Source organism: Carettochelys insculpta, chromosome 2 (assembly GCF_033958435.1).
Source record: "Carettochelys insculpta isolate YL-2023 chromosome 2, ASM3395843v1, whole genome shotgun sequence".
Taxonomy (NCBI): Eukaryota; Metazoa; Chordata; order Testudines; family Carettochelyidae; genus Carettochelys; species Carettochelys insculpta.
The window spans coordinates 68,396,586-68,417,945 of NC_134138.1; positions in this window are offsets into that span (position 1 = coordinate 68,396,586).

Below are 21,360 nucleotides of genomic sequence, written 5' to 3' on the forward strand. Positions count from 1 at the left end.
AGTGGTTGTCCTGCTCAGTGCCATGCAGGAGGCAGCTGACCTTCTTTTATTTGAGGAAGATGAGCTGCCCCCAGGGGAGGAGGAAGCAGCCCCAGACCTTGCTGCCCTCCCAGCCCCCCCTCGCCGGACACACCACCAGCTGTGGAGATACCCCATGAGCATGGACTGGTGGGAGCGGTTGGTGCTCAGCGAGTGGGACAATGACCGCTGGCTCTGGAACTTCCGAATGAGCCGGCAGACATTCCTGGAGCTCTGCCAGTGGCTCACCCCTGCCTTATGGCACCAGGACACCCCCATGCGACGTGCCCTCACCGTAGAGAAATGGGTCAGCATCGCTGTCTGGAAGCTGGCCAGTCCGGACAGCTACCGATCCGTGGGGCAGCAGTTCGGCATGGGCAAGGCCACCATCGGGGCTGTCCTCATGGAGGTAAGAGGACCCAGGGGGAGCGGGGAGCCCGGGGGAGACCCCAGGGGGGGATCCCTGGGGGGGAGCCCGGGGGGGGGAGGGCCAGACACACCCTGCACACCCCTCACCGGTGCTCTCTCATGTCGTTCCGCTGCAGGTCGTCCACGCAATCAATGCCCTGCTCCTCCATAGGCTCGTGTGGCTTGGGGACCCGGATGCTGCCATCGTGGGGTTTGCCAGCCTGGGCTTCCCAAATTGCTTTGGGGCTCTTGATGGGACCCATATCCCCATCCGTGCCCCGGAGCACAGCGGAGGACACTTCCTCAATAGGAAGGGATACCATTCCGTGGTCCTCCAGGCCTTGGTGGACAGCCGGGGCCGCCTCTTGGACATTTATGTTGGCTGGCCTGGCAGCACCCACGATGCCCGGGTGTTCAGAAATTTGGGCCTGTGCCGCCGGCTGGAGGCGGAGACCTACATCCCCCAGCGGGAGATCCCTGTGCAGGACACTACCATGCCCCTCTGCATCATCGCAGATGCAGCGTACCCCCTCCGGCCCTGGCTCATGCACCCTTACATGGGCCATGTCACAGCCAGCCAGAAGTGGTTCAACATGCGCTTGAACCATGCACACCAGGTGGTCGAGCACACTTTCGGCTGCCTCAAAGGGCGCTGGAGGTGTCTCCTCACCTTTCTGGATGCAGACCTCACCAACTAAACAGCCATGTTAAAAAGGCAGTGAGAGAGAAAAGGGCAGCTTTTAAAAAGTGGAAGTCAAATCCTAGTGAGGAAAATAGAAAGGAACATAAACACTCCCACATTAAGTGTCATAGACTGTGTCTACACGTGCCCCAAACTTCGAAATGGCCATGCAAATGGCCATTTCGAAGTTTACTAATGAAGCGCTGAAATGCATATTCAGCGCTTCATTAGCATGTGGGCGGCAGCCGCGCTTCGAAATTGACGCTCCTTGCCGCCGCGCGGCGCGTCCAGACGGGGCTCCTTTTCGAAAGGACGCCGCCTACTTCGAAGTCCCCTTATTCCAATGAGCTCATGGGAATAAGGGGACTTCGAAGTAGGCGGCATCCTTTTGAAAAGGAGCCCCGTCTGGACGTGCCGCGCGGCGGCAAGGAGCATCAATTTCGAAGCGCGGCTGCTGCCCGCATGCTAATGAAGCACTGAATATGCATTTCAGCGCTTCATTAGTAAACTTCGAAATGGCCATTGGCATGGCCATTTCGAAGTTTGGGGCACGTGTAGACATAGCCATAATGTAGTAAGAAAGCCAAAAAAGATTATGAGGAACAGCTAGCCAAAAATTCAAAAAACGATAGTAGAATGTTTTTTAAATACATTAGAAGCAGGAAGCCCGCTAAAAAAGCAGTGGGGCCCTTGGACGATAAAGATATAAAAGGAGCGATCAAGGAAGACAGTGCCATTGCGGAGCGATTAAATGATTTCTTTGCTTCAGTCTTCACGGCTGAGGATGTTACAGAGGTTCCTAAATCTGAGCCAGCCTTTTTAGGTGACAAATCTGAGGAACTCACTCAGATTGAAGTGACATTAGAGGAGGTTTTGGAGTTAATTGATAAGATGAATAGTAACAAGTCTCCAGGACCAGACGGCATTCACCCAAGGGTTCTGAAAGAACTCAAATGTGAAATTGCGGAGTTATTAACAGTGGTTTGTAACCTATCCTTTAAATCCACTTTGGTACCAAATGACTGGAAGACGGCCAATATAACACCAATATTTAAAAAAGGCTCTAGAGGAGACCCTGGCAATTATAGACCGATAAGTTTAACATCAGTACCAGGCAAATTAGTAGAAACACTAGTAAAGAATAAAATTGCAAGGCACGTAGAAGAGCACAAACTGTTGGGCAAAAGTCAGCATGGTTTCTGCAGAGGGAAGTCGTGTCTAACTAATCTATTAGAATTCTTTGAAGGGGTTAATAAACATGCGGACAAGGGGCACCCAGTGGACATAATATACCTAGATTTCCAGAAAGCCTTTGACACGGTCCCACACCAAAGGCTTTTATGTAAATTAGGTGGTCATGGGATAGGAGGAAAGATCCTTTCATGGATCGGGAATTGGTTAAAAGACAGAAAACAAAGGGTGGGAATAAATGGTAAATTTTCACAATGGAGGAGGGTAACTAGTGGTGTTCCCCAGGGGTCAGTCCTTGGACCGATCCTGTTCAACTTGTTCATCAATGATCTAGAAAATGAGGTAAGCAGTGAGGTGGCAAAGTTTGCAGATGACACCAAGTTGTTCAGGACAGTCAAAACCAAAAGGGATTGTGAAGAACTACAAAAAGATCTCAGCAAACTGAGTGATTGGGCAGCAAAATGGCAAATGAAATTTAATGTGGGTAAGTGTAAGGTAATGCATGTTGGAAAAAATAACCCAAATTACACGTACTACATGATGGGGTCAAATTTAGCTACGACAGATCAGGAAAGGGATCTTGGAGTTATAGTGGATAGTTCTCTGAAGACATCCACGCAGTGTGCAGTGGCAGTTAGTAAGGCAAATAGGATGTTAGGAATTATTAAAAAAGGGATCGATAATAAGACAAAAGATATCATACTTCCCCCATATAAAACTATGGTACGCCCACATCTTGAGTACTGCGTGCAGATGTGGTCTCCTCACCTCAAAAAAGATATATTGGCATTAGAGAAGGTTCAGAAAAGGGCGACTAAGATGATTAGGGGCTTGGAACGGGTCCCATATGGGGAGAGGCTAGAGAGGCCGGGACTTTTCAGTTTGGAAAAGAGGCGATTGAGGGGCGATATGATAGAGATATATAAAATCATGAATGGTGTGGAGAAAGTGAATATAGAAAAATTATTTACCTTTTCCCATAATACAAGAACTAGGGGACACCAAATGAAATTGATGGGTAGTAGGTTCAAAACTAATAAAAGGAAATTTTTCTTCACACAGCGCACAGTCAACCTGTGGAACTCCTTGCCGGAGGAGGCTGTGAAGGCCAGGACTCTATTAGGGTTTAAAAAAGAGCTTGGTAAATTTTTGCAGGTTAGGTCCATAAATGGCTATTAGCCAGGGATAAAGTATGGTGCCCTAGCCTTCAGAACAAGGGCAGGAGATGGATGGCAGGAGATAAATCACTTGATCATTGTCTTCTGTTCTCCTTCTCTGGGGCACCTGGCATTGGCCACCGTCGGCAGATGGGATGCTGGGCTGGATGGACCTTTGGTCTGACCCAGTATTGCCATTCTTATGTTCTTATGTTCTTAACATCCCCCAGGTTGTGGGCGCGTGCAGCGCACTCCACAACCTGGTGGAGAGCAAGGGAGAGGCCTTCTTCCAGGGCTGGGCTGTGGAGGCTGACAGGGCCGACGTCCAGCCACCTGCTGCCCCCCAGTCACCAGGTTGACCCTGAGGGGATCCGGGTCCGGAAGGCCCTGCGGGCCCATTTTGACCAGGCTGCGGGGTGAACGCTGGCAGGGCCAGCTGCGGGTGAGCCACCCACTGCACCCCCCACATCCTCCTCAACACTCCCTGCCCTCATGCCCACACCACAGAGAACCCGAGAGCACACTCCCCCCCCACACTTCTGTGCAATAAAATGGAATTTTTTTAAACAAAACCCTGCAACTTTGTATTATTAATATTAAACAGAAGAAGAAGGGGGGAACTATGTACATGGGGGAGCAGGTACAAAACAGGGGTAGAACAAAAACTGTTTACAAAGATGGGGGGAATAAGTCCAAAGGAGGGGGCCTTGGGAGGCAACGTCCTCGGTCACGCACCCCTATTGTCCTGCGTCTGGTGTTGGGGGGCACGACCCATGTCTCAGCCGGAGGCCCGGTTGAGGCTGCGTGGGTGCCAGGAGAACCGGCAGATAGGGCCGGGCAGAGTCCAGAGGCCCATGGTCCCCCTCAGTGGCACGGCCCAGGATGGCCAATGGTGGAGGTATGGCAGACGGAGCAGCGGGTGGAGTGGTGGGTGGAGCGGTGGGGGGCGCCAAGTGCTGCGCGATGACATTGAATGTGCGCATGAAGGCCCCCCCAAGCCTCCTGGTGCCAGGCCAGCGCTTGCTCCTGGAGATGGAGCCGCCGCTCCTCCACGTGCAGGCGCCGCTCGGACACCTCCAGCTGATGCCGGAGGGTGGTGAGCAGCTGGGGGTTGTGGACGCCCGCAGATGGCTCCGCCACTGGCGGGCTCGTCCTGGTGCTGGTCCGTGCTCCGCCAAGGGGCTGGCCTGGTGGGATGGCCCCGGTGGGCTCTCCAGGACCACAGATGGCGCGCCGGTGCTCTCCGGGCCCTCCGATGGTGCAGCTGCAGAACAGAGGGGGGAAGAAGACTGGAGACAGCTGTTAGTCTGGGCCCTGACCCGTGGCCCTTGTCCCCCCAACCCTCTGCTGCTGGTTCCCCTTCCCCGTCCCCTGGAGATGCTGATGATGATGATGGGTGTCCAACCTCCCCCCAGGGGACCCTAGGTTCCGCTCCCCCCATCCCCAGGGATGGGGCATGGCGCTGTCCTGCTGGGGGGCAGGGGCTGATGCACTCTTCTGAGGGACATGCCACTGCTGTCCTCGGGGCCATGGTCATCTGGGTGTGTGGAGGGCCCTGGTCATGTCTCTTGTCCCCGCCCCTTAACCCCGGGGGTGTGCACCAGCGGGGTACATACCTGACGCTCTGCTCCCACGGTTGGGGGACACCCATTGGGCGGACGCCCTGCTGGAGCTGCGGGAGGGGAGGGCGATCTGGAGCCCCCCATCCCTGGAGGCCTCCTCCTCCTCCACCGGTGTCCCAAGGGTGGGCTCCTGGGGGGGGGCACGGGGGTGCAGGGCTGGCCTCCGGGGTGGACTCCATCTCCGGGGCCTGCTGGGGCTCGTTGGCCGATGTGTCAAGGGTGGCCGGGGGAAGGAGGTGTACTGGGGGCCCAAGATGGCCCTGAGCTCCCTGTAAAAGGGGCAAGCGGTGGGGGCAGCCCCAGATTGGCTGGCTGTGTCCCGGGCCTGGGTGTAACCCTGCCGCAGCTCCTTTACCTTACTCCTGACGTGGTCAGGAGTGCGGGCAGGGTGACCCCGGGCAGCCAGGCCCTCGGCCAGCTGAGCGAACACATCCGCGTTCCGCCTCTTGGTCCCCATTACCTGGAGCACCTCCTCCTCACCCCAGAGCCCCAGCAGGTCCCAGATCTCGGCCTCTGTCCAGGAGGGGCCCTCCTGCCTCTTCCCCCACTGGCTGGCAGGCTGGGAGCCCTGTGTCCCCTTGGGGGGGGTGCCCTGTGGGCGCTTGGGGGGCTGGCTGGATGCCATGGGGTGCAGGGTGCTGGCTTGGGGCTGCTGAGGGATGTGCAGGCTGGGCACGTGGCAGTGCTGCTGCCTGCACAAGCTCTCAGCTTCCTGCACAGGAAATAAGGGGGCGGGGAGCTTTAAGGGGCTGCTGCACATGGCGACCATAGAGCTCAGGGGCTGGAGAGAGCGTCTCTCAACCCCTCAGCTGATGGCTGCCATGGAGGACCCCACTATTTCGATGTTGCAGGATGTGGATCGTCTACATGTGCCCTACTTCGACATTCAACGTCGAAGTAGGGCGCTATTCCCATCTCCTCATGAGGATAGCGACTTTGATGTCTCGCCGCCTTACGTCGAAGTTGGCACGGCTACTTTGAAATAGCCGGCTAGTGTAGACGTGGCTCATGACTGGCACTTTCAGGACTGTTGTTCTACCTAAAAGTTTATCCATTATGTTATGATTAACCCAGTCCTATGAAGGGACATTAATTCAGAAGTTATTAAGATAGGCCATGGCTACACTAGCCCCAGCCTTTTGAAAGGGGGATGCTAATAAGCCACTTTGGCAGATGCTAATGAGGTACTGTTATGAATATGCAGGACCTCATTAGCATAATGGTGGCCGCATGTGTTTCGAAAGTGCTGCTTTTGAAACGCATGCCGCTGGTGTAGACAGGGGCCTTTTGAAAGGACCCCCCCAGATTTCGAAAGCCCCTTCTTCCTGAAACCAAATGGGAAGAAGGGGTTTTATGAAGTCCAGGGGTCCTTTCGAAAGGCCCCTGTCTACGCTGTCAGCGTGCATTTTGAAAGTGATACTTTCAAAACACATATGGTCGCAATTATGCTAATGAGGCAGTGCCTATTCATGGCAGCACCTCATTAGCATCTGCAGAAGTGGCTCATTAGCATCCCCCCTTCGAAAGGCAGGGGCTAGTGTAGCCATGGCCATAGTGTTTTGAATTCTTTTAACATACTACCAAAACACATACAATTGCATTTACAAACACTTCTGAAACCTGCTGCTGTTGAAAGAAGCAAAAGATTTTAATGACTGAATTTATGCTAACATATGTTTTGGGAAGCTGACTAATCCTCAGCTAAAGTTTCTTGGGTTTGTCCACTTTGTTCATGAGGCTCTTTTGACATTATCCTATATATTTTGTCCTTCTTTACCCTCTAATTTCTTTTGACATAAGAACATAAGAACATAAGAATAGCCATACTGGGTCAGACCAAAGGTCCATCCAGCCCAGTATCCCGTCTGCCGACAGTGGCCAATGCCAGGTGCCCCAGAGAAGGAGAACAGAAGACAATGATCAAGTGATTTATCTCATGCCATCCATCTCCTGCCCTTGTTCTGAAGGCTAGGGCACCATACTTTACCCCTGGCTAATAGCCATTTATGGACCTAACCTGCAAAAATTTATCGAGCTCTTTTTTAAACCCTAATAGAGTCCTGGCCTTCACAGCCTCCTCCGGCAAGGAGTTCCACAGGTTGACTGTGCGCTGTGTGAAGAAAAATTTCCTTTTATTAGTTTTGAACCTACTACCCATCAATTTCATTTGGTGTCCCCTAGTTCTTGTATTATGGGAAAAGGTAAATAATTTTTCTATATTCACTTTCTCCACACCATTCATGATTTTATATACCTCTATCATATCGCCCCTCAATCACCTCTTTTCCAGACTGAAAAGTCCCAGTCTCTCTAGCCTCTCCCCGTATGGGACCCGTTCCAAACCCCTAATCATCTTAGTTGCGCTTTTCTGAACCTTTTCTAATGCCAATATATCTTTTTTGAGGTGAGGAGACCACATCTGCACACAGTACTCAAGATGTGGGCGTACCATAGTTTTATATGGGGGAAGTATGATATCTTTTGTCTTATTATCTATCCCTTTTTTAATAATTCCTAACATCCTATTTGCTTTACTAACTGCCGCTGCACACTGCGTGGATGTCTTCAGAGAACTATCCACTATAACTCCAAGATCCCTTTCCTGATCTGTCGTAGCTACATTTGACCTCATCATGTAGTACGTGTAATTTAGGTTATTTTTTCCAATATTCATTACCTTACACTTACCCATATTGAATTTCATTTTGACACTATTCGATTATGTCTACAAGAGAGGCTTTTCACAGAAAAACTGTGCTTTTGTTGGGAGAAACCGTGGGGGGTCTACATGCAACCAAGACTGGGGGAATGGATGGCTAGGTGAGTGGATTGCATTTTAAATCCAAAATGAGTTTCTTACTAGTATAAACTAGGTGGTCTCAGAATGACGTGAATATAGGTTTTGGAATAAAATCCCACTATAGCAACAACCTTTGTCAGGGTCTCAGATATGTGAAAAATATTGAAGAGAATGGAATTTCTGTTTTGGTGTGGCATATGGGTTGTGTTTTGAAATGAGGGCAGAAAGCACTGTCATGGGAGAAATACATCTTACATTGTGAGTGGCAATCTTAAACTTGACCTGTGCAGACATAATAAAACCAAATGACCAGATCTGCAGTCTCATTAGCTGGCATTTTTGAATGTCACTGCACAAGGAAGTCCCTCTAGCCATATTTATTGAAATTCCTGAGGAGTGAGTTGTTCAGAAGTTCATTTTGGTTTGGATACATAACCAAAGGCTGCATGCTTTTCTGAGCAAAGGTCTGAAGCCATGGTGTCCAACCAGTTCTGAAGCAGTAGCCACTAATGTGGCTACTGCTATAGCAAACTAGCCACATTATTCTAAAAGAGAAAATAAAATGTAAATCAGAAACGGAAATAAAATTCCAGGTGCAAACTGCATCTTGTGATGATGCATGATGCCTAAATGGCATATTTAAGCTATTCTACAACAGGTGGAGGTCTACATCCAGCAGATGGGTCAAATTAATGGAAAGTGACTTTAGACATCAGAAAGATCTTCTGAACTTCTTTTTTATTCTCTGAAAATTTTTGGTTTTTTGATTTAAAAAAAATTTGAATGCAACAATTTTTGAGTTTTTGTTGTTCAAGCCAACTAGCTCAACCGGCCCAATAGCCACATGTGGCGAGTAGCTAGTGTATTGGACACCATAGATCTGAAGTATACAAATATGGGTGTGAATTTCTGGGAGAACACTTTTCTTGAGGGATTTTTAGTACTTCCTGACCTCATAACAACAGATTCAGTAAAACTGTAGCTACATAAACAAGACTTTCAAAATGTGTATAACTCTTTGATCCTTAAAAAGGTCTGGATTGAGTCTGGTGATATTATAGTATCAGTAGCAGCAGCCATGTCAGTTAAGGATAAATAAATTCATTTTAGTTGCTGTTTAGTTCAGAAGGCTTACTCCATCCAGTTTCATTCTTCCAGTCTTGGAACATATTGTCCCTGATTTGTGGGATCTGTTTGCAGGATAAAGTCCCTGGTGGTTTTGCATGCAGGTATTTTTTAAAAATAAATATGGGTAATAATAGTTTTTGAGAATGAATAAAATGCACTCACCTCATTCAATAAAATTAAAATTAATTAAATAATTAATGAAATTATAAAATATTAAATGACAATATTAAAATATTAAAATTAATATATACTATATACAAATAACATATATTATTACACTATATAATTATTATAAAATATAAAATAATATATAAAAATATAAAATAAATCAGTAAATAACTTGTAAAAAAATCAAACCAGGAAAAGAACTAAAATGGCTAAGGAAAGACTGTTGAATTTTAATTTGAAAACAGGAATATTCTGGTGAAGTTTGGTTTTGATCTGACCAAGTTATGGGCTATTGAAAATCACATTGTATCTATGAATGCTAGGGATTTTCTTTCAGAGCTTTAATCACCTGCAGCTAAGGAATGCTGTTCTGTATGTGATTACTGCTGCTGTTTGTATAGAGGTTCATATACCAGCTTGATCAGTGTAGTATTTAAGGTTATTCCAGTAGTACCTTAAGCAATGTGACTAACACTTGTCCTGTCCTCTCCTCCCCTCCCCCAGGGGAGAAGTATGTGTGGTGGTGTTTTGTGTTTGACTATCTCCTTCCCTGCCCTCCCCACACCCAGCTATTGACTTGTCTTAGAGAAGGCAAGGCCAAAGAAACATGTCCTGCATTTGGAGGAGCAGGTAGTAAGGGTTTTGGTAGTCTGTATCTCCTGTGGTCGTTTCACAGTCTTGGGACAGTTTAACTGCCTTCCGGTAAGATTCAAACCTGGGAATTTCTAGAGCGAAGTGCAGACACCTCTACATTTAGAGCTAAAAGCCAGCTGGCTTTTAGCTTTGGCTGTAGAGGGTACTTATTCTGTCTCTGTGAAGTGGTCTAGGTGCCACTACACCAGCTGCCAGAAAAGCACTGTCTGCACATAGTATTGTATGAATTGCAGACTTGGAACATTTTGCATTGGACTGAAAAGATGCTTGTTGCAGGGGAGAGAGGCTGGGTAGATAGTAGTGTGCATAAAACCATCACACGTCAGACTTTAGAAACTTATAAGACAGATCACAGGGTAGAGTTTGCCTTCTAATATTCATGGAACCGGGTGTGCAAGAGAATGACTCCAGCAATCTTGGCACAAAGCTTTATACACACTCTTGGTAAAATTAGAACATTGGGTCAATCTACTTTTCTTTTTTTTAAATCTGTTTCATGTGATGTTGTGTGAGAAGCTTTTTGAAGCCAAATAGATTTTTTAAAAAACCAAGTTACCATTATTTAAAGCTATTCAGAGTTAAACAGTAGTATCAAAGAAGGCATCTTCCATCCTTCTGGATTATGCTTACTCACAGCAATTTATTTAAAATGCTGCAGTCTGACTGTGCATTTCTAATAAAATGCAATGTGTATACAGCAAACCCTTGAGATACGTGCAATCAAGTTGAGCGTCTTGGGTTAACATGGCTGCTGCCCTGACAGGAGCAGGAAACCGCTCCTCTCAGGGGCAGCATCCTGACCCTTGCTGCCCCGACAGGAGCTGTTTCCTGCTCCTCTAAGGGCTGGCCGCCATGGCTGTCAAAAGCAGCAGCCATGAGTGAGGCTGCCGCCCCGACAGGAACAGTTTCCCAGTCTCCAGAGTGGAGGGGAGCTGGGAACTGGGTGTCGGCCTGGCTCCCAGCTCCCCTCTGCTTGCAAAGCTGGGAAACTGAGCAGGGCAGCAGCCCTGGCTAGTTTCCTGGCTCCAAGAAGCAGAGGTCAGCCAGGAGCCGGGCTGCCCCTGGTTCCCAGCTCCCCTCAACTGGCTGGAGCCAGGAAACTGGACTAGGCTGTTGCCCTGCTCAGTTTCCCATCTCTGAAAGTGGAGGGTAGCCAGGAGCCAGGCTGCTGCCTGATTCCCAGCTCCCCACACTTGCAGAACCTGGGTCCCACAAGAGACAAGGGGCCAGGAGATGAGAACCAGGCTGCAGGCTCTCTGCCACTCTGATAGCCAGGAAACTGGCCTGTCGTGCTGGGCAGATCAGTTTCCCAGCTCCTGCAAGCCCAAGGGAGCAGGAAACCAGGCTCCAGGCTGGTTCCCTCCTCCCTATGACTTGTACAAGATGCAACTTCCATGTAACTTGAGGGTTTACTGTATTTTAGCTGCATCAGATTACGTAAGGTGACACTTCTCTATCACGTGATTTTAAAACCCATCACATGAGTCATGTCACTTTTCATTATAAATAGAAATATTTTTTAAAAAAAATAATGGATTAGATATTGTGCTATAAATGACAGGTGTTTGCTGGCCTTTTTTAAAGTGAGTAATGGATGTTTTGTGTGTGTGTGTGTGTGTGTGTGTGGCCCCAGGTATCTTTTTTATCTATCTGACAACAGGACTCCCTCCTCTTTATTCTCTAGGGAATAGTAATATTAATTGTTAATAAGAATGAAAAGAAATGCAGTTGACTAGTTATACTGATTATATAACTATCAAGAGCTGCGTCTACACGTGCACGCTACTTCGAAGTAGCGGCAGTAACTTCGAAATAGCGCCCGTCACGTCTACACGTGTTGGGCGCTATTTCGAAGTTGAAATCGACGTTAGGCGGCGAGACGTCGAAGTCGCTAACCCCATGAGGGGATGGGAATAGCGCCCTACTTCGACGTTCAACATCGAAGTAGGGACGTGTAGACAATCCGCGTCCCGCAACATCGAAATAGCGGGGTCCTCCATGGCGGCCATCAGCTGGGGGGTTGAGAGAGACTCTCTCTCCAGCCCTTGCGGGGCTCTGTGGTCACCGTGGGCAGCACCCCTTAGCCCAGGGCTTCTGGCTGCTGCTGCTGCAGCTGGGGGTCCGTGCTGCATATACAGGGTCTGCAACTAGTTGTTGGCTCTGTGTATCTTGCACTGTTTAATGAAAGTGTGTCTGGGAGGGGCCCTTTAAGGGAGCGACTTGCTGTTGAGTCCGCCCCGTGACCCTGTCTGCAGCTGTGCCTGGCACCCTTATTTCGATGTGTGCTACTTTGCCGTGTAGACGTTCCCTCGCTGTGCCTATTTCGATGTTGGGCTGAGCAACGTCGAAGTTGAACATCGACGTTGCCAGCCCTGGAGGACGTGTAGACGTTATTCATCGAAATAGCCTATTTCGATGTCGCAACATCGAAATAAGCTATTTCGAAGTTGGGTGCACGTGTAGACGTAGCCAAGATGTTACCATAAGCCTTCAGTGCATCTAGCAATTTTTGCATTGAAGCAGTTTGGGTAATCAAAAGCTGGGCTGCATACTCTTTCTGTTGAAAATCAATTATTCCATTTTTCGTAATCAAAGCAGAGATTATTATTGAAACATTTTATCAGCTGATCATTTCCATGTTATTATTTCATATAGAATTCCAGTCACCAATGTTATCAAGTATTTCTGAAAATAAGCTCACACTGTCTCCTTAAGTTGATTAGATGAGCTTTTGTACATTGGAAACCTGACTACTTTCCAACAACTTGATTTCACAAATGGAAAAACAGCATCTGTTTTCCTGCAGCTTCACATATGGCTATCATTGTTGCTTAGACAAGCTGAAGCAGGTAGCCCATGTGAAAGTACCCCTCTGGAGTGCTGTAGCCTCCTGAGATAGGATAACACTGGTCTGTTGTGAGGGACCCTGGCTCCCCCAGGCAGCTGAAACTGCATATTTAATCAGCATATGCAAAGCATCCATCTGAACAACAAATTACAAAGAAAATGATCAAACAAGATATTTGGTACTTCTATGTTTGTATTTTTAGTGTGGGGATTTAAAGAGGTGTAGTTTGTGACATGTTTGTTCAAATATCCAACAATCACCCCGGAGAATGAAGGAGAAATCAAATTACTTACAGGAGAAGAGATACAGATGCTAATTTCTATAAAAGTAACACTTGATTTTTCTGAAGGAAATCAGAGAATCAATTCTATAGTTAAGATGAAAATACTATTTAAACTTTTCTTTACATTGTCTCTCCTTGGAGTCCTTATTTGTTGTTATCTGTATTTGTACGTGATCCACTGGTTATTCTTGATCAGTAACCAGTTTGGAGAAACTGAATCTGAACTTAAGAGAAAAATACCTGGGGTTTTTCCCCCTCATATATTTTTTGTAAACATTTCATCTTGCGAAGGTCAAGAGATTGGCAGCATTAGAAATTGAATTTCTGAATACATCCACAGGCCAGGTATATTCCAGACAGATGCTCTTTCTCAGACTGTCCTGCCAATGACCTCAACCCTGATTTGGAAGGACAACCCAATCCACTTTGAAGTGGAAAGGTGATTTAGTCTCCAGCCATGCTGGCTCAGTCGTGGATCTCTCCTGAACACAGTTTGTCATTTCTACTGAAACATTAAATGGCCCAGTAATGTGAACTATTTCCCATTAGCAATTCTACTCAGACTAACTGTCTTCTTTAAAACCTGGCTTGGAATAGATGGGAATTGAGACTCAGCAATGAAGGAGCCCGTTATTTTCCCCCGTCTATGGAAAGAAATTTTTAGAAAATCTATCTATCTATCTATCTATCTACCTAAGATCCTAAAGGCATCACACACACACACACACACACACACACACAGAGAGGAAATTTAGCTCAGTTCCATTTCAGTTAAACAGTTATACTTCTGAATAACATGATGGAAAAATGAACTAGGGATTTTTTAGGGGGAGAAAAAAAAAGGAAAAGGAAAGCAAAGAATAGCCCAGAACAGCAGTGTCATTGGCTTACCACACCCATTTACTAGGGAGCAGGGCCAGTGGTATATGTGACAGATCAGCTGCCCTCAACTCAGCTTTAAAAGAGGGCACCAGGACTGAGAGAGAGAGAGACCCAGAAAGGAAAAGCCTGGATGAGTCAGTCAGGAAATGCACTGAGAGAGTGGACATGACGCTGTCAATCTGCAGTGCGGTTCCCAGAGTGTAATGCGGCCTATGGGACCACTGAATCCTTTGACTTACTAGCCTGTGTTCTCTCTTACTCTGTGATACATTTACACAGACATCCACAGAAAGGGACACATTCCACTGACTTACACAAATGCTTCTCCAAGCCCCTCATGAACCAACAAAAGAGAGGCTCCAGCCAGTTCCTCCCTGCCTCCCCCACAGCTTCCGGCCTTGCATCCAAGAACTATAAAATCTTACTCTGGTCAGAAGTCTTACCAGCATAAGCTCATTACCCAGGCCACCCCTTCCTTAACGTGGAAAGAACCCACACTAGCCTTTGTAAACCGAGCTGAAATTTCCTAAGCATTTCAACAAAAACCACTATTTTAAGTAAAGTACAAACCAGATTTATGAACTGCAAAAGATAGCTTTTAAGTGATCATTACCTAACCATGGAGATCAAAGTTTGTTACTTAATAAATAAAAGTAAATTCACAATCTGAATGAACTAAACAGGATTTCAAAGAGCGTCATATCCTGATAGATGGTACAAACAGGTCACAGCTCTACCATACGTAGGCAATGATACAATATGAATCCAATACAAAGCAATTCAATACAAATTATGCCTTACAAGGAATATGTTATACAAAACTTATCATAATTATATGACAATGGTGAATATTGGGGTTCCAGGGTGCTGCTTTGAGGGAGAGAGCTACACGCTCCCAACTCCCTAGGAATGGGGAGCCCAGGAGAGCTAGGAATGCTTGTCTTCTGGAGGGAGGGTGGGGGAGAAAGGCACTGAAGCAGGAATATCCAGACTGCTAAAGTCCTGGAAGGAAGTCAGAAGAAAACTGAGAACTAACAGGAAAGGGAGTCTGGAAGCTGTAGCCCAGAGTGGGTTGAGGAACTGTATTTGGCTTACATTGGACAATAAAACAGCCTAGAAGAAATTGTGGCCAGGACAATGAGTCCTTGGTAAGCTAGGGAGAAGTCCTGCCTTGTGACAAACACATTAGTCAGAAGTCCGTACTCACAGGACCACTATGCATCAAAAGGAACTTCTGTACAGGTGTTCTGTGTCAAGATCTCACACTGGAAAAAACATATCCAGTGAAATCTTCTACAACAAAGTTTAAAGATAAGTGACTACAACTAGTGATATAGGAAAAGTGCTAGTGTGTAGATCATCAACAATAAAGCTCCAATAAAGCCATGCTCCTGAGCACAAATCCATCCCTATTCAACAAAACTTTTAAGCACATGGTCAAAAATGGCGTGGTCAAAAATTAAACACAAGCTTATGTGTTCAGCTGAACACAGCCAAAAACAATTAAAATAAAAATGCCAGGACTAATAACCGAGAACATTACTCAAAAGTAGTAGTATTGTCCATTCTGAAAACACCAGAAGATGTTAGTGTATAACTGCAAGTTCCTCCTTTGAAGGTACTGCTGCATTTCTGTCTTAGGCAGGAATACATCAGACTCAATTGCCCTCTCCTGACCAAAAACCCCATTCTTGTGTTAGCATCCACTCCTGCTATGGACAACTGAAGGTGTTTGGAGTCAGTCTTTATTCAAAATTGAATAAAGCAAGTCAAGGGAACCAAATTAGATCCAGACTGAACTGGGGAAAGAGACATGTGACCTTAGTTTTGAGAAAAAATGACTATCAACGGCACTTTGGGTAGACTGGAGAAAGAAGAGGCAAGGAGGTACTGATTACAATAGGTGACCAAAGAAGGAACACGGATTTTACCAGGGACAGGGTAAAGGAGGAAGGAAGGAAGGAAAAAGATCAGTTTGGAAGAAATTATTCAGCAAGGAAAATGGCTGACATTAGTGAGAGATTAGAATGATCAGGGTACATGAAGAAGAAGCCAAATATGACACTGAGGTCTTTAAAAATTGAAGATGTGACCATTTCTTTTTAAATATTGGCATTTTTACATCAACAAAAGAAAAATGAATTCCAACACTAAGTATTTCATTTGAAAACATGGATAATATAGTTTGTTTACTAACATCCTACTTTATACCATTGTACAATATTTTCCATCACAGTTTACTAATAAAAAGATAACATCCATGTCTGTCAATTTTCTAATTCTCTTAAGCATTCTCAAATTCAATGATCCACAGGACAAATAATATTTTCTACTTACCAAAGTATAATTGTCCCCTAAATTTACTAAAATTTAAGAAATAACCATTTCTGATTCCTCATTAATTTAATGTGGGTATATGTTTGTGACTAAATCTGTTTGCTCTTTGGATAAAAGTAATCCTTAATAGTATGTCCACAGACTTTTTTAAAACAGAATCAAAGTACAGTAGAGTGAAAACTCAAAATAGAGATAACTTCCTGACAAGTGTAAATGATGCAACAGAACTAGATACTGTAAGGTAGTCAAAGCTTTGGCTGATGATCACTGTTAACATATATTAGCTATTTTCACCTGACAAATCAGCAAAGTGATTTCTTTCTCAAAAATAAATGGTACAGATTTTTTTGGCCCAATGAAACACCAACAGAGAGTTGGAAATGAATAGCCAAAATTACCTTGCAGTAAATACTCTTAGTGTTTGTTTACAAAGAAAAATGTTCAATAAAGGGGGACTCCAACTCAGAAATTATTAGAGTACTGACATAGTATCATTCATCTTGGCAAAAGTTGACTGAGCAGACGATAAACATCCACTTAACTTGGACTCAATCAAAGGTTTTGCTATTTTCATTTCACAGGCCAGATGTAGCTCATCATCAGTTGGAGCTGATTTCAGAAGAGGTGTTAGAGTCTGCTAGTCCAAGAGAGAATCTGATCCAGACATCAAAGGGAGCTATGAGAGAAGTCAGTGTTCTCACCAATGTTCTCTATTGTTCAGTGAGCCTGCTGTTCAATTCAGACAAAGTAGTGTCAGTGATGTGGAACAAGATCTACTTTATGAGGCTTTTAAATGACTGTATTCTACACTGTCTCTCTAAACCTACTGTCCTGCTATTGGTTGTCCAGACAATAAATGTTTCTTTGGGAGAAGGAGAAAGGAACAACTGTTAAACAGCACAAATGCAGACTTACACTATGGAAAATGAGAAGTTTAATACCCATAATATACTGTATACTAACAAATCCACTTATATGGTGACAAAATAGCTTCAGCTTTGCAACTCTTCCTCTAAAGATGTTCAAACTTTCTATCACTGCATGAGACATTCTCAGTTATCTGAATGATATTCAGTATTCCATCTGTGCTTTCTAACTAAAACAGTGGAAAGAAAGATTGGTAAGTGTAAATTGCGCATTACTGTTACTTACAGTTTCTGAGACATAAAGGGTTCAGCAGCACTCAACCCAGCCACTGGATTTCATGAAGAAGTGTGGCTATCGTACAATATCTTGAAAAGATGACTGATGGCTTATAACATTAATACAAGCTGAACCTGTCTAGTCCAGCTCCCTCGGGATCTGACTGGTGCCAAATGAGAGAATTTGCCCAATGATGGGAGGTCAGTATTGTGTAGCTACATTACCAACACTTTCACTGCTTACTGGGCTCGTAGAAGACATTTAGGGGTTAATTACAGCTAAATAACGGCAACAAAACACTGAGAGCCAGGACTGGTGGCTGTAAACAAACTTTATGGGACCACAGGAAACTTGGCCGCACCCATTATACGAGGTCGCCTGTCGAACTAAAATCATGAAGATTACAAATGTTGCCTGATGAGACAGTTTTGAACTAACGACTTTCAACCTGTAGAGTATATTCATGAACATATCTATCACAGATTCCAATGGGAGTTGTGGGTCTCAATTTGTGGGTATCAATCAAACAATTTGCCAGGAACAAAATATTCAACAAATATAGGTGTGATTTGTTAGGGAGGGGTTCACCTCTACCAAGGAAAGCCAGCATGAGGCCTGTTCTTCATGTTGACTATTGCAGAGTGTAAGTGGAATATAAGTGGTGCGGAACCTTGTGTTCTGAATTTCTCTGTTTCATTTGCCTGGGAACAAATCATGAAATTCTCCAATGTATGTTCCCAAAAATTCTGAAATTTTCTTCTAGGAATAGTTCAACAATACTCCCATTATGAGCATTGACCATTTTAAATTATGTTTTTATTAATTAGATTCCAGAGTCATTCTTCTATTATTTCTGTTCCTTTATTGGATAATATGTAACTAACAAGCTCAGCATGATGAATAAACTAAGAGTTTTATGCAATTCAGAGTGTTTTTGAAAAATATTAGATCTAAGAATTGACTTTCAGGGCTAATCCTGAAGTCCTAAGACTTTGACAAAATTCTTGCAGTTAGCCTTGAATAAGAACTGCAGGTCTTTTTCAATATCCATGGCAATATAGTGCCAACAAATGTTCATGGAAAGTGGACGTGAAAGGGCCTCAAACATGGACAAATTGAAATTCATTTTGGAAGTTATTTGTAGGATATTAGCTCACCTCAATCTTTATCTTTGAGTGTGTTCAAATTATAGCTGAGAAGGCAGGTCCTCCAATTTTTTATATAATACAGTGATGCCAATAATAGCAATAAAAGCATAAATATCCATACTTGTTTATTGTTTGGAAACTTCATGAATGTTATTTTCAAGCTATGTTCTTACCAGATGAAACTGATAGTTGAAATAAAAGACAGAACAATGTATTTGTTTTTCACATTTCTTCTGGTAAGGTATTGCCTCACTAACTTCTCTTCACTGGTCTCATACTTCCCCTTTAGTAGCACAAGTTAATGATAGTACAAGAAGATAAACCAGCAGTCTGAGTCTACACTAGCAAGCTCTTTCAGAAAATCTGGCCCTTTTTTGAAAGAACAAGCAGAGCGCCTACACACAAAATATGCTCTTTCAATCTGAAATCCAAAGAACACAGCTTGTCTTCCCGAAGACTTCTTCCACTCCCAGATCAGGAAGAGTGCCTTCTTTTGAGAGATTTTTTCAAAAAAAAAGCATGTGTAGATACTCCATGGGGCTTGTCTTTCGAAAGAGCAGTCCGTATGGTGTCAGATTTTTCAGTCCCTGGCCTGTTGTTTTGAAAGAGTGGGGGTTGTGTGAATGCTCTATATTGAAAGAGCAGATCAATTTTTCTATCCACTTTTCTGTGTGTGGACACAATCTTTCAAAAGAAGCTTTTTGGAAGATCTCTTCTGGAAGAACTTGTCTGAGGGATCACTGTAGTGTGGATATAGGCTTAGTGTTCCAAGGAATAACAGTCAAATCAGAGGTGTAGATGGCAAGAGGATGACTGAGTTATGCCTCTTCTGTTCAATGGTTCAGGCAAGAATCACCCTGCATGTAACATAAAGCAAAGTACAAAATGGATAAAATTTCCATGTTATTCTGATGCCTCATGCCATCACATTTAATTGTGTAACAGTCAATCACTATCACATAAATTTGCTGCTTCCATGATTTGTTGTAAGACTGTGGTAAGCATGTTTTCAGTCAACTGATTCTATATTTCACGAGACGCATATTTGATATAACTTTCTGAAGATAACTTGTCCTTCTGGCTTTTTTGAGCTTATCTGCTATGCGTTTATCTCTTTTGAGCATTTGCTTATCCATTGTGAGCAGTTAAATTAAGTAAATTATGGACCATGAAAAATCAAGGATTTTTAAAAACTGTATGTATGAGTAAAATTGACTTATTATACACCTTTGTGTGGCTCAGAATATCCCATTTTGTTATAGAGCAGAGTGTCTTAATAAAATAAACTGTATAATATCATAGGCAATAATACAAGTCTCTGCTCTATAGCTTACTTTAATAAATATTTTGAATGTAATGCATTTTACTCAATAAGATAAATATCCTGACTAAATATACATACTTTTCACATATATACTCTCCCCAGCTTTCTTTTCCCTTTCTCTACACGCACATATCTAGATATGTTAGGCAGGATACCATTTATTCACTGTTAAGGAACATCAGAGTAATAGCTGTGATAAAAATTAAATTTACTGACTTACTTCCACAGTGGACATTACATGAAATTGGGCCTGATTGAGCCAGAGAAAAGAAGCAATGCTTTGACAAAGCCTTCATCGACCAGTGGAGAGAAGAACTGCAGGTAAGAAAAGAAAAGAAACAGCTTTCTGTACCAGTCTTAAGACAAGGAAAAGAGAAGTGGACTGAGGGGAAAAAAAAAGAAAAAGAATTGGAGTTTAACAGTTCAGTGAATTTTCAGGCAGTATAATATAATTATCTCTTGTATAATTTTTAAAGACCACAAATAGGTCAAGTATTTTGACTACCCATTCATCTGACCATATGAAAAAATGCCTCACGAATATCATCTTTTCTTAATGTGTTGAGAAATAATGCCTTCAGAAACAATGCTCCTTGAAATGAACAAACTAATCAAAACAACTGCTCCATCTTGTGAGTCAGCCCCTGAAGTCAATTACTTACAGTAACAGCATACATTGTGCACGACCAAAAATGGCAATGGCACTTGTCTGAGATTAGTCAGCAGTAAATATTAAAGGGGTTGCTCTCCTATGTATTCCATGTTACGTTTAATATGACATTTATTTATTAATTAAATCATCAAAAATCAGCCACTTGCTGCTATTCAATTTCTTTCAAGAATGCCAGATGATCAGCATCCACAGCTACTACAACATGTTTGCCTGGTCTCTCAGGTTTTCCTGAAGGACCTCCTCTTTCAGGTTGCATCTACACCAGCCGGCTACTTCACAGTAGCTGGCACAACTTTGAAATAGCACGCGTCGCGTCTACACGTGTTGTGCGCTATTTCGATGTTGAAATCAACGTTAGGTGGTGAGACATTGAAATCGCTATTCCTATCCGAAGATGGGAATAGCTCCCTACTTCAACGTTCAACGTCGAAGTAAGGCATGTGTAGACAATCCGCATCCAGCTATATCGAAATAGTGGGGTCCTCCATGGCAGCCGTCAGCTGAGGGGTTGAGAGCCGCTCTGTCCAGCCCCTGTGGGGCTCTATGGTTGCCGTGTGCAGCAGCCCTTAGCCCAGGGCTTCTGGCTGGTGCTGCTGCTGCTTGCCTCTGGGGGTCCACGCTGTGTGCACGGGGTCTGCAACCGGTTGTCAGCTCTGTGGACCTCATGCTGTGCAGGCTGAGTGTGTCTGGGAGGGGCCCTTTAAGGGAGTGGCTTGCTCTGGCCCCAGAAGGGCTAGTCCAGCCTGTGACCCTGTCCGCAGGCTTTGCTGGCCCCTTATTTCGATGGGCAGCGCTTGTGTGTGTGGACGCTCCGCATTTCCTTCTGGGGCATCTCCTTTCAATGTTCCCTGTGGCTACTTGGACGTTGAACGTCGACGGCACCAGCCCCGGAGG